At 43.3% G+C, this 12,681-nt stretch overlaps 1 protein-coding gene across 2 annotated transcripts in view; it reads right to left on the bottom strand.

Annotated features, from left to right (window-relative positions):
• The window catches only part of MGAT5 (alpha-1,6-mannosylglycoprotein 6-beta-N-acetylglucosaminyltransferase), a 319,813-nt gene that overhangs the window by 202,460 nt on the left and 104,672 nt on the right, over window positions 1-12,681 (bottom strand). The gene's annotated exons all lie outside the window — the stretch shown is intronic.

Raw genomic sequence — 12,681 nt, 5'->3', positions numbered from 1 at the left:
GAAACACAACCAGAAACCACAGCCTGATGGTTTCTAGACATCGAATACAACGTGTCACCTATTTCAAGGGGTTGAGAGAATCGAGAAATGATAGAAAGAAAAACACACATGAACAGAATTACTGGTATGAGGAAGACAGATGATCTGGGGGAGACTCTCAATCAAACTATAGTTGTCTTCTATTGTTGAAAAAGGAGAAGCCCAGAAGGAAGGACAAGAAAACAGCCTTTTCTCCAAAATAAGACCAAATTCCTAGGAAGATGCTCTGAGGTTCGTTGTTCACTCGCCTGGATAGCCTGGACACACAGGCCCAGTGTCACCAACTTGAAATCAATCATAGGACCCACCCAGCAGAAGCCCCAAATCTGAAGTGTGAATCTTTGAGAGTTGTGATAACCAGTGAGCCCGCCTCCCATTCTAGGGAGCAAAGGAGCTCAGGAGCCAACAGTGGTGCCCAGCAGCAGGTATGAACAGGGGCCCTTCTGTTCTACCTTTATGACTTGGTCCCTGACAAATTCTTGTACTTTCGTTTATAAACAGGAAAAGCACATTCTAAGTGAAAATAGCCCATTCTCTTTAGAACTGGCTAAACAAGTCTTATTCTGAGTCACCAGCTGAAAGACACCCATGAAAACACACCTTTGGTATTCTTGGGGAGGCCTTTCTTAATGTCTGGGGTTTTAAAAGGGCCCCATCCCTTTCATATTTGAAGAGATCAAACCAAGAGTCCTGTGTCCAGAGTTTTCATTTATTGGGGTCCACTTGCATTCTTAGTGTGGGCAGGGAAAGGAAACCTTCAAACCTGCCCCGTAGTAGGCATTTGCCTCCGTGCAGTTAAACTGTCCATTAAGGGTAGTTTAGGACTCCGTATCTGGCGTCAACAGCAAAATACATTTTCGAATACTAAATACAGAGGCTAAGGACTCTGTATCCAGAATAGGACCGCCTTCCTGCCCTGTCCCCACTCCTACCTGTCCACTGGCGACTACATATGGCCATCTCCATGAAAGGATGCGTGGGGGAGGAGGAGGGAAAACAGGTGGACAGGAACCTTTAAATATTTTTATTGACTTAGCCTCTTTGGTGTGTGTATTACTGGCAGGTGAACAAAGCAGAAAGGGGACAAAGGAGTTGAGAAGGAAGCTGTCCTGCTGGGTCAGATAAGACTTTCACGTGTTGGGTGAGTTTCATTCGCAAAGCCCATAGGTTATTCACAGTTGACAGAATTTCCCATCAACAAAAAATGAAACTACAGCAACTCCAAGAATTCTGAAAATATGTGCTAAAGAAAAACAAAAAGCTAAGGGGGGAAGGGGGCGGTAAGTGAGGGTAAAGGGGATCAAACATGGTGATGGAAGGAGAACTGCCTCTGGGTGGTGAGCACACAATGGGATTTATAGATGATGTAATACAGAATTGTACACCTGAAATCTATGTAATTTCACTAACAATTGTCACCCCAATAAACTTGAATTAGAAAAAGAAAGAAAAAAAGAAAAGATACCCATATTTCTGAGTGGTAGTTGCAAGGAAGTTTGTATAAAAAAACAAACAAACAAAAAACAACAACAAAAGCACGGGTCCCTGAAAAAAATGAAATAAACCTGTTTCATCCAGGGTTTCTCAATCCTTGGCACAACTGACATCTGACGGCAGATGAGTCTTGATCACAGGGCTGCTGTCCTGCACATTGGAGGATGTCCAGAAGCATCCCTGCCCTCTAGCCACTAGATGCCATGAGAACTCTCCACCCCCAACTGGGACAATCCAAACTGTCTCCTGACCTTGCCAAACGTTCCCTGAAGGATAAAAGCGCCCTGGTGGAGAACCACTGCCTTTATCAATCAGCAGAACTTTACCCACCGCATCGGAAGATGCTCAGAGAAGGTCGGCCCATAGGACTACACTGCAGAGCCAGGACAAGGTGAACTCAGGAGTCAAAGACCTGAAGATGAGTCAGAGCCCTGTGCTAAGACCAGAGGCCGGAGAGAGGTGGGGGACATTCCTGACGCTGTCCCAACCTGGCAGACAGATGAGTCTCATTTTCTTCTGCGTCCATCAGTGACAACTCTATCGTGGCACCAGCCCAAGAGCTCCTTCCTAGGCTGGCTGTGCCCCCGTTTACTAATTAGTATGGTGTCGTGGCTCTATTCCACAAAGATCGTAGTCCATCAATCAACAGGCACAGGGAAGGAGGCTTCGAGAAGACAAAATCGGGATGATGTTACATTCAGGCAGCCCTACAAAGAAAAGGATTGTCACCTGGCTTCCAGCCCAGGAAACCATGCACATGCTTTATGACAAGTTGATAATGACTCTCTAAGAAGAAGAAAAGGAATAGTCTGTGAAAAGATCACACAGTGTGTAAATTTGGTAGGTAGATCTCAATGTGGAATGAAAATGCTCAAAAGATTTGCCTCCACTCAGAGCTAAAGGACAGTAAAGCCACAAAAGAATCTCATGGTTAAATACAAAATGTACTTTTTTCTCTGAGGATCAGGCTTCTGGCAATTCCTTCTACCTAGACAACACCTGTGGAATGACAACAGACCCAAAATGCCTCCAATAATGAAAAACACACACAAAACTACAGTCACAAAAATCGTCAAAATTATTCCCAAAACGTGGGACAATGCCGTCAAGACAAAGCTTATTATTCAACAAGTGCCCCCTGAATCTTACAAGCCAATTGCCCCACCCCAGGACCCCTCTCCGCCACCTGGAGACGAACACAGGTGGAGAGCTGGCCTATCCCATTAGCGTTCTAACTGCACCCCTGTCTATAGAAATGGGACAGCCTTCCAAGCACTTGATTTCATAAAGACCACCACGTTCAAGTTTTTAGGACTAGCTGATGAGTAAGAAGGTGCGAAGAGATACATGTACATAGACACACAACCTGACCACTCAGAGGTTTATCAAATTTAAACCTTGTAATGAATTTCTCATTGCTTCTAAAATATGGCTACAATAAATCAAGGCCCCAAGGTGGATGCTGGATCACATATGACCCGAGTCAGAATTTTCTTAAGGAAGAACTCAACCATCAGATGCTCGTTGATAAGCTTCCTTGTCCCCCAATTCACCAAGTGTCCCGGAAAATAAGACCTACCCTGAAAATAAGCCCCAGTGAAGATCGTCAGCCAGACAGACACATTTAGTACATTATGATGATGTTCTAGAAGAAGATGACATGACTGTATTTGAATAAATGTAGATTGTTGTACATGAAAAAATAAGACATCCCCTAAAAATATGCCCTAATGCGTCTTTTGGAGCAAAAATTAATATAAGACTTGGTCTTATTTTCGGGGAAATACGGTATTAGGTTGGTGCGAAAGTAAATGCAATTATCTTTAACCTTTTAAACCACAATTACTTTTGTACCAACCTAATATAAACAAAGGTCAACTCTCCCAAATACTGAAAACATCTTGGGTCAACCGAATGAGATCTGGTCACAAGCCCGCAGATCACACAGATGATGAATTAACTCCAGTTACAGTGGCGCATGCCAGGAGAGCTTCCTCCCCTCCCAGTTAAGGAGTGCCTGAACCCAGGCCTCTCAATCCTGATGCACTTCAGAATCACCTGGGCTCCCTCTTAAAAGATACAGATACCAGGGCCTCATGTCCAAAGATTCTGATTCACTTTGTCTGCTGTGTGGTCCAAGCAGGAGTATCCTATTTTTAAGCTGCCTCGGTCATTTTAGTACGCAGCTAGACATGAGAACCTTTATATCCTCAGAAAGCTGTTCTTTTTATCAACTCTATGGATCCTACCTAGTGGGACCCAAAATGTAATCGACTGCAGTATTTTATAAGATAAACTTTCTACTCTCCATAATGTAGATCCACTGGCTTTCTAGACAGTCCATCTACCATGTACACTGGTTTTCTCCTTAAAGAATCTCAGGCCCTTGGCCCAGGCGCCCTGCCCAAGGAGGGCTTTCAGGAAGTCCACCAAGAAGCCCTGTGAGATCACCACTGTGCCCTGGAAGACTTGCTGAGGATCATGCTGGCCTGTCAGGGTTTTTAGTAACCTCTCCTGAGTATCTGGCTCCAAAAATGAGAAATTATTTAGGCTAACCTAATGGCCTCAAGGTCTCCAGATGCTTCTAGTAAGCAGCACCTTTAACCCTGCTACTCAAACTCTGATCTGTGGACCGGAAGCACTGAGCTGACCTGGCAGATTGTCAGAAATGCAGAATCTCAGACCCAACCCAAGACTGAATGCATCGGAACTGGTGTTTATAACCAGATTCCCAGGTACTTGTTCGCATGTTAAAGTTTGAGACACGGTGCTTTCTATCTCATCGAGGATAGTTAAGAACAAGGGCAAATCAGATACAAATTCCCAATGGCAGATACCAGAGAACACAGCACAATCCCCCTCCTTTTTATAATGTGCACAGACCTGAATGATTTGATATTACTTTTGAATAAGCTGGATGGATGTCAGTCAGAACAGCTGTTTCATTGACACTCCTAGTTACGGTCAGATGCATCCCGCTGAGGTGAGAATTACACATGCAGACAACATGGTCTTGTAGCCTTTTGAACTAGGAGTGCCTCTAAAAACACTGGTCGTGCTGTCTAGGTGCAGGGTTTTGATCCATTACGCTAAAATCAGACACACGGTTTGGATACACGTCTTCTAACTTTTAACTCTAATACAGCAAATATCTATACAGCCGATTACCCTATGCAGCTTCCCAACATACAGTTTGCTCTGCTCAAAGTTAGACATCATGGGGGGTTCCTGAATTTTGGTGATCTTATAATTGCTAACATGCTCACTTTACAACGCCAGTTTAACAATCACTAGTGCTTTCCCAGTTGACTTCAAAGTGGAACGGCCTTGAACTGAGGTTCGCATCCTCATCAGACATACTCATTTTGAATAAGATGGCGTCAACCAATATTTAATGTTTCTGGAAATGGCTCTAATTAATTCTGATCATTTCCAGGGCACATAACTGACTGTATAGCCACTGAAAGCTTTTCAAAGCTTTGCTGAAAGAAACTATATTTGAAGGATGACTTAAGGGGTACACAATCCATCCACTATCCTACACAGACCTTCCCCAACCTTTTGTGACAAACGAGTTCTTTAACAGCCTCTCTTTTTCTCTCCCCCTCCCTCCTTCCTTGTTCCCTCTCTCCTTCCCCCCATCACTCCCCAACTCACTGTCCCCAAGAGTTAAAGGAACAGGACTTCCCTACCCAGCAGGGTGTACCCACACTGCCCCACAATCACCTGGGCAGATGTGTGGATTCCATCTAGGGGGGATCAAAAAGTCCTGCAACCAACATACATCTTCCAACTCAGCTTTCCTCTAATAAAGCTGGTAGTCTGGAACCTTCATCTGGCTTGGTCTATTTTCTCTTGTTCAGAACCCAGAAGGGAGGAAGGGTGTGATTCGCTGGCATCTCCAAACCCCAGAAGTTTATTTTTATATTTTTTTCTGTTTTGTTTCTAAATATCAGGATAAGACAGGTGGTTTCTGGCAGCTAGTTGAAAGCATTTCTCTACAAATAACACATTGCAGGTGTACGAAGCTTTAATCCTAATAAATTAAAAGACAAGATGACTATAACAGTCATAATATTTTCTTTCTAAATATTGATTTCTAAAAAATACTATAAGATATGCCAAAAGAATTCTGATCAGATGAATGCAACTACAGCTGGAGGGAATCTAATCTGGAGAAAAACAGCAGACTTACCAGTAAATACTCAATAATTATACTTTGACCTGAGCATTCCTAATGCAGCCTGTCCTTAACCAGCAGTACATTAAGGATATAAATAAATATTTTTTATTGTAACATCCTTTTCACAAACCTCAGGGGCTGCCAGTGCAGAGCGCTCTTCTGAATGTCACAAACCACGATCTAAGCTCTTAATAAATGCTGGTAGGCTTTCAAAGTTTTCCCTCTTAAAGGGGGATCAGAGACCATATACATAAATACCTATTGTATTTAATGAGCCCCAAAAATAGAAATGGATAAAACAGATATCACTGCCACTCAGAACAAAAGCTCAGGACACCCTCAATCCCCAGAGCATGAGAACCACCAGATGGGAACCTCTGCTCTAGATGTTTCAAATCCCTGGACTTGGGATTGGAAGAAATCTTCAAAGCAATGCACATTTGACCTAAAATAGACAGCAGTAAAAAACAAAAGAAAACAAAAAATAACACAAAAATGAAAAGAACCAGGTGAACCGTATCACTAGGTTTACCATAAACCTGGCAAAAGTTTTGCTCATTAGACTTCATGTATCCAGGAGGACCTACAAAAGAAAGTTCTCTATCAAGAATATTCATCTGGGCATTTGAACACCTGGCTAGATTTTACTCAATGACACAGTAGAACATAACTGACATTGTCTCCCTCTCTCTTCTAGAGAGCTGCTAGGAAACACTCAGAGCCAAAATCCCAGTCTACTTCCAGCAAGTAAACTGATATCTATTTTGCATTAAACCTCATTTCTAACTTTTATTTTCCTATTCTTATTTTCTCCTTGCCTTCTTATTTTCCTTACTTTAAATGCATTTTTATCTTCCTGTATTATACGTTTTAATCCTTTTTGGAACATAGCATAATAACAAGAAGGTAAGTAAACAAAAAGGAATAAGACAGCTACGGTAGATAGAATAGTGGCCTCCACGTAAGTCACTGTCCTCATTCCCAGACTCTGTTACATGGCCAAGCGGAATAAAGATCAGATGGAATTCAGGTTGCTAATCGGCCGACCTTAAAAGAGGGAGGTGATCCTGGATTATCCTGGTGGGCTCAGGGTAATCACAGTGGAAAAGGAAGACAGAGAGAGGGTCAAAGGGCAGAACAGTCTCTCCTCAAGAAGGCTCAGACTATTTACTAAGTTATTTGCATAAAAACTAAGGTCACTGATTTAACAAATCTGGTTATTTGGTTTCTCCTGGTAACCTTTGGTTCTACTCTAGTAGTAACAGATTAGGAATTTTAGAATTTGGGTGACTCCCTAATAAAGATGACAGCACAGAAAAATAACTGCAGAAAAGGATAATAGTTTCGGGCCATTTAGCCTAAGGGTAAGCAGCCTAAGATATATCAGGAGTGCCTGAGACTCTCTCAACGGTTCCGGCCAAAACCAATTCTCACAATAATAGCATGGCATCATTCGTTAACATGATGTAACACAGACTTCTGGGATATTCCTAGAAACATTCATATAGCTGAGCTCCTAAGTGACAAAGACAGGTAAATTAGGCGTAGATGGGGGCAGGATGCAGAGGGAGGGAACACTGTATGGTATGATGTGAAAAGCACAGATAGGAACAAATGACACGTATGTCACATGCTGGCCATGGCGCTTCTTCGCCTCTGGACCCCGGATGCCACCGATTCTTTGCTCTCTGAAGGTACGACTGTCCTCATCATCACCGCAGTAAGAACTGGCCATGATCACCTTAACACACATCCTCTCAGCCTATGAGGCAGGTGCTATGACTGCCCCCATTTGGAGTGGAGGAAACTGAGGCATTAATGACTAAGCACTCTGTTCAAGGTCACATAGCTACCAGGTGCTAGAGCTGTGAGACTGGCTTCCAGTGTCCTAACCACTGCTCTGGGATGCCTAGAGAGCCCGATACCTAGAAGATATCCAAACTCATGAAATGCATAAATGGAGCAAGTATGGGGGAAAAGGGGGGTTAACCACTCAATCAGACATATAATAATAAGCATTTAATAAATGTAAGTTGCTTTCCACTGAATGTTAGGCTCTTCCCCATTTTCAGCAAGGAAATTCTGTAAGTCAGCTATTTTCAAACGAGCCAGGGAGGTGTACATAATAATCACCTGGAAATTTTTCAAAAAATATAGCCCTGAACAGAGCCCTCCCTCATCCTGTTCCCCAAATTCTGCTTTTGCCACTCTGCATGGTGATTCTATAAGAAAACAACTTCCCAGGGGCTCCTACAAACCTCTCATGTCCTCCGCCAGCCCAGCCAGCAAAGCATTTCTGCTTCATGGTATCTTGGCTGCCAAGACACAGAGTAGAACCTAAAATGGGTCGAGTGTGGAGCTTCATGGTGGGAACTTGATTTCAAAGACACAAGGAGGCACACATTTAAGCAGTAGGCAGAATAATTGTGCTATTAAAGCTAGGCAGCCAGGTACACAGCTAGAGGGTAAAACACAAACACCTTAAACTACAGAGGCTATATCCTGAGGAAAACAAGAAATTACTAACACATCACCAGTTAAGAGATGTCAAGCTACCATTTTTCTCTTGTAACTCTATCAAAGTGACATTAGAGTGCCATTCTAAAGTATTTTCCACAATACAAAAACTAGATGAAAGGTCAGGAAGAGGTCAACTTGAGACTTGAGACCCCTTCAGACAAATATTCAGGGAAGGGGCTCATTGTGTGGTCTCCATGGTTTACTTTGTGGAGAAAATACCGAAGGTTTAAGAGATATCACTGCCCTTAGAGACAGACCCCCACCTCCCCAACACTCATGCAGAGCAGTGCAGAACACCACTAACTCAGGGGAGCCACTGAGGGCATGTCACCCCTGGGTCCCAAAAACTAGGTGGGGGGGATGGCAGTGGAAAGAAGCCCAGGAGGTTTCATGAAGACCCTGTGATCTGAAATGACTCTCTGTCCTTCATCTTCTGTCACTTGTGGAGCTCCAATTAATGCCAGGTCCCAGGCTAGACATCGGGGGATAAAAGGTGAGTAACAGAAAGTTCCTGAAGTGACTGACTGCAAGCTTCAAGCTCAAGGCAAGGTACACAGCACTAGAGATATCCCATTTCTCTGAAGTCACGGGGACTTGGGGGGACGGGGGGAATCATGATGCACTGAGTTGCAGGACTCGGGGCAGAGCGTGGAAACTGTCACTTGACATCTCAAAACCTTCGTCTTGTCTGCCCTTAAAAATGAAGCAGCAGAAATAAGAGGTGTCGAAGAGCCTTCCATTTTAAGTTCCAAATGAGAAGAACCGATTTTCATTAACAAGCCACTTGAAATTTTCAGTAATTCAGGATGACCACACTCATAGACTAGAATGGGATCCTGGCAGTAGGGGGCGGGGGACCGGGCAACAGATGACAGAAATTGATTTACAGTGAGAATTATAGATGAATGAAGCCATTATGAAAAACTGTGCCCCCTCCATTTTATCCCTTGCCTCAAATACACTAAATTCATATCACTTGCTTCTCATGACCACTAGATTTATAAGCCCATTAAAAATGCTTTTATAATCACTTTATGCAAAAACCTATGGATGTTATTATAATGATTTAAATACCCATAGCAGTACAGCAGGACCTGGGGGGAGTTTATTGATAACTTAGCAAAATGTGCCATGAATATGCCATTGAGATATTTGCTTTTTAAAAGTAGCTTGATTTTTCCCAGTGAGTGCAGTCAACATTTAACGCACGTCGCGACTGCCCCAATCAATCGTATGAGGCAAACCATTTTCTCATTTCCGCTGCTCCATGGTGGTTTTCTCAGTCAAACTCCACCCTGGGACCAAGCTAAGGCACTGGTTCTCAACCCTCACTGGGCAACAAAATTGCCTGGAGAGACATTTTAAATACAAATGTCAGCCCAACCCCCTCCCCAAGATTATGATTCAACTGGTTTGGGTAAGACCAGGAAATCAATATAATATTAAGCACTCCCAAATATTCTCAGGTGCAGCCAGGGTTTAGAACTATGGAGTGAAAGTGTCTAACTTACCAGGTAGATAATAAAAGGATTAAAAAAGGAGTAGCAAGTCTGAGGGGCAAGAGTGGCCGAGAAGGGGAAAGGGGGAGGACAACAGAGGAAGGGGAGCAGTGACGAACCAGTGACCACGTGCCCCATTTGAAAAGGGCAGACACTTGAGAGCTCCAGCTACAGGACAATTTGAGGGAAGATAGTCTGAGGTGGCCAGGTCTTCCAATCTTTCCAAAGAAGCCAGAGTTTTGGGTCAAGTCTCTGTATTTATAAATGTTGGCACTAATTTAGATTTTTTTTTTTTTTTAATTCTGGGTGGGCCAAAGTTCAAGAGTTTGCTATCTTGCTCACCTGCTCAGTCCACGTCATTAAATAGGTTGCCTGTTACTTTGACCTAATTGCCCACCCATTCTTAGCTTTCTCAACAGTAGCTGGACTGCTGTCAATCAAACACCGTTATGGTTATTGCATTATTCGTATTCGTCATTATCAGATCATCATTATCTTTAGAGCACTAGCTTCCAGCCCACTTGTTTTACCCAGTACACGCTTGTGAATTAGTCACACCTAATTGCCAATCCTAAGAAACTGGAAGGGAATTTAAAAGTTATCTAGAGAGAGACATGCAGGCCCCAGGTTCCAGAGAGTCTAAGTAAACTGCCCAGAGCCACAAAGCCTGCTGAAGGCAGGGTGACCAGCTTTATCCTGGTGTTAGCGCTGTTCGTCTCCTGTCCCGGGCAAAGCAGGACGGCCGGTCATCCTACATGAGGGTCAGAGCCACACTTGCACATGTACCCCCATCACCTGGTAATCCTTGATGCTGTCCACTGGCCAAAATAACTCTCCAGACAATCCACAAAAAGAGCAGTTTATTCGGAAACGAAACAGAAATAAAACCAGCACAATAGTGGGAGAACGCACTCCTCTGCCGGACTCCAACGGGCCACACACATGTAGAAAGAGAGGGCCCTCTTCCCCATATGGCCTCCTAATAAATAGATCCCTCCCCCGGAAGTTACCACAAAGTTTTAACAGGAAGTCAGGACTAGAGAGTTAGCAAGGGGGGGGCACAGCTCCGCCCGCAGTCCTCCCAGCTCTATGGTTAGTCATCTTAAGATGCCAGTTTACTTTCACCAATGCATACACACATTTGAGCTTCACAGTTTGCTCCCTATCAAGATTCCAACTCCCTGAAGGAAAAGGTTCAAGTCTCTGCAAATTGAGTACTTGATATTTGTTGGGAAAAGTCCTCGCAGCCCCCTTGATCAACGAAGACGCCTGCTGGTGTTGTCTTTGGAAAACACAGTCATCACCGCCGTAGGAATGTCTCGGAAGAACATGAAGGCCTCAACCCCCCAGCCGGGCCTCCTCCTCAGCCCCCAGTAACTGCTTCACCACTTTGCCAGAACGTTTGAGAAACACAAAGAAATGAATCAGAGTAACTTTTGGCTGGCCGCCTCCTTCTGTCCTTGGGCCACAAAGACTCCTTCCTGTTCTAATGAGGTTATTACCCATCATCAAGGAACATGGCCTCTAGTGTGTTCCAAATGCTCCACTCACAGATACACCTCAGAAGGCAGCTTCTCAGCTGTGAAAGAAGCCAGCCTTTGCAGTCTTCTCTCAGAAGCTGCTCTGGAATTATTCAAGAGGGTCAGTGCTGAACTCGACTGTCTTACATGGATGGAGACGAAATCTGGTGTGGTAGAAAGGCTTAGGAATTAGATCCAGATTCAAATCTCAGCACGGACATTAGCTGCCCCCGTGTCCCCTTTGGGAAGTTAGAGATGGAGATCCAGTTTCCTCATCTGTAAAATGTCTACCTGGCAGGATTTTAATTTGCAAAGGGCCTGGCCTGGCCCTTGATGAAAGTGAAGAAGTCGTCTCAGTGGCCTCCGCGTGTCAGGTGGCAGAACCCATCCTACTACCAGACTTTAAAACACAAGATTGGCCTTCTCTGACCCAGTTTTATTCCAAAGTAGATAGTGGTTTTCTTCAGTTCCATTTTTCAAAAGATTAAGCAAATTTGTCTGAAACACCAGAAACGCCGATGAGTGTCAGCAAAATGTCACTGCAACTCATGCAAAGGATTTTTCTATCTTGTCCATCAGTTTCGATGAGGAAGCAAGCAGAGCTCAATCACCAAGCCCAATTCCCAGTGTTGGTAAAGACCGTTACTTCAAAGAATGCCCTAGGTTAGCACCTAAAAATCTGAAACCCATTCCACTGAATTCATTATAACCCAACATAATATTCAATCTCTCACAGCAAAACTACACTTCATGATTCACTGCATGGAGCCATTCCCTAGTAGAGGCTGTATTTTAGAATTATGACCAAAACAAGACCAAAAAACAACAATAAAACAAGCCCGTACCCTTATGTTTTATGATCTAAACAAGATAAAACAAAGCAAGATTTACACATGTCTGGAAAACAATTCACACTGACATAATTTTAAGTTAACTGTATCTTAGACACAAGAGGAACAAATGTACTATTCTTCTAGCATAAAACCTGTTATGGCAGTTTCAACTTTTTACATAAGAAAGTTATGACCTCAGGTCACTAGATAGAATTACACTGCTCAAATCTATATTTGGCAAGCTCTTTGGGGTATAATCCACTTTACAAGAATAAACAAGTGGTAGCTATCAAAATCTTACACTCAGATACAACAAACACCACCACCACTCCCAGAATCACGGATGTCCATGCCATTCCCAAATTAAAATGTGTCCCAATGAAGTCAAGAGATAACCCAACATGTTCTAACCTGGCAAGAAAATGAGCATTAAAAAGCATTACTTAGGTACGCGGTCTACTGAACAGTACAGTATCATTATCAATTTCCTGGTTCTGATATTGTACTAGAGCATGTAAGATGACACCATTGAGGAAAACTGGGCTCATAGGCTTTTCTGTACTCTTTTTGCAACTTCCTGTGAAATAATTATT

This window comes from Rhinolophus hipposideros (genome assembly GCF_964194185.1).
Source record: "Rhinolophus hipposideros genome assembly, chromosome: 6".
Taxonomy (NCBI): domain Eukaryota; kingdom Metazoa; phylum Chordata; class Mammalia; order Chiroptera; family Rhinolophidae; genus Rhinolophus; species Rhinolophus hipposideros.
Note: the sequence above shows the minus strand (reverse complement) of the source record. Positions and strands in the feature narration are given on the sequence as shown.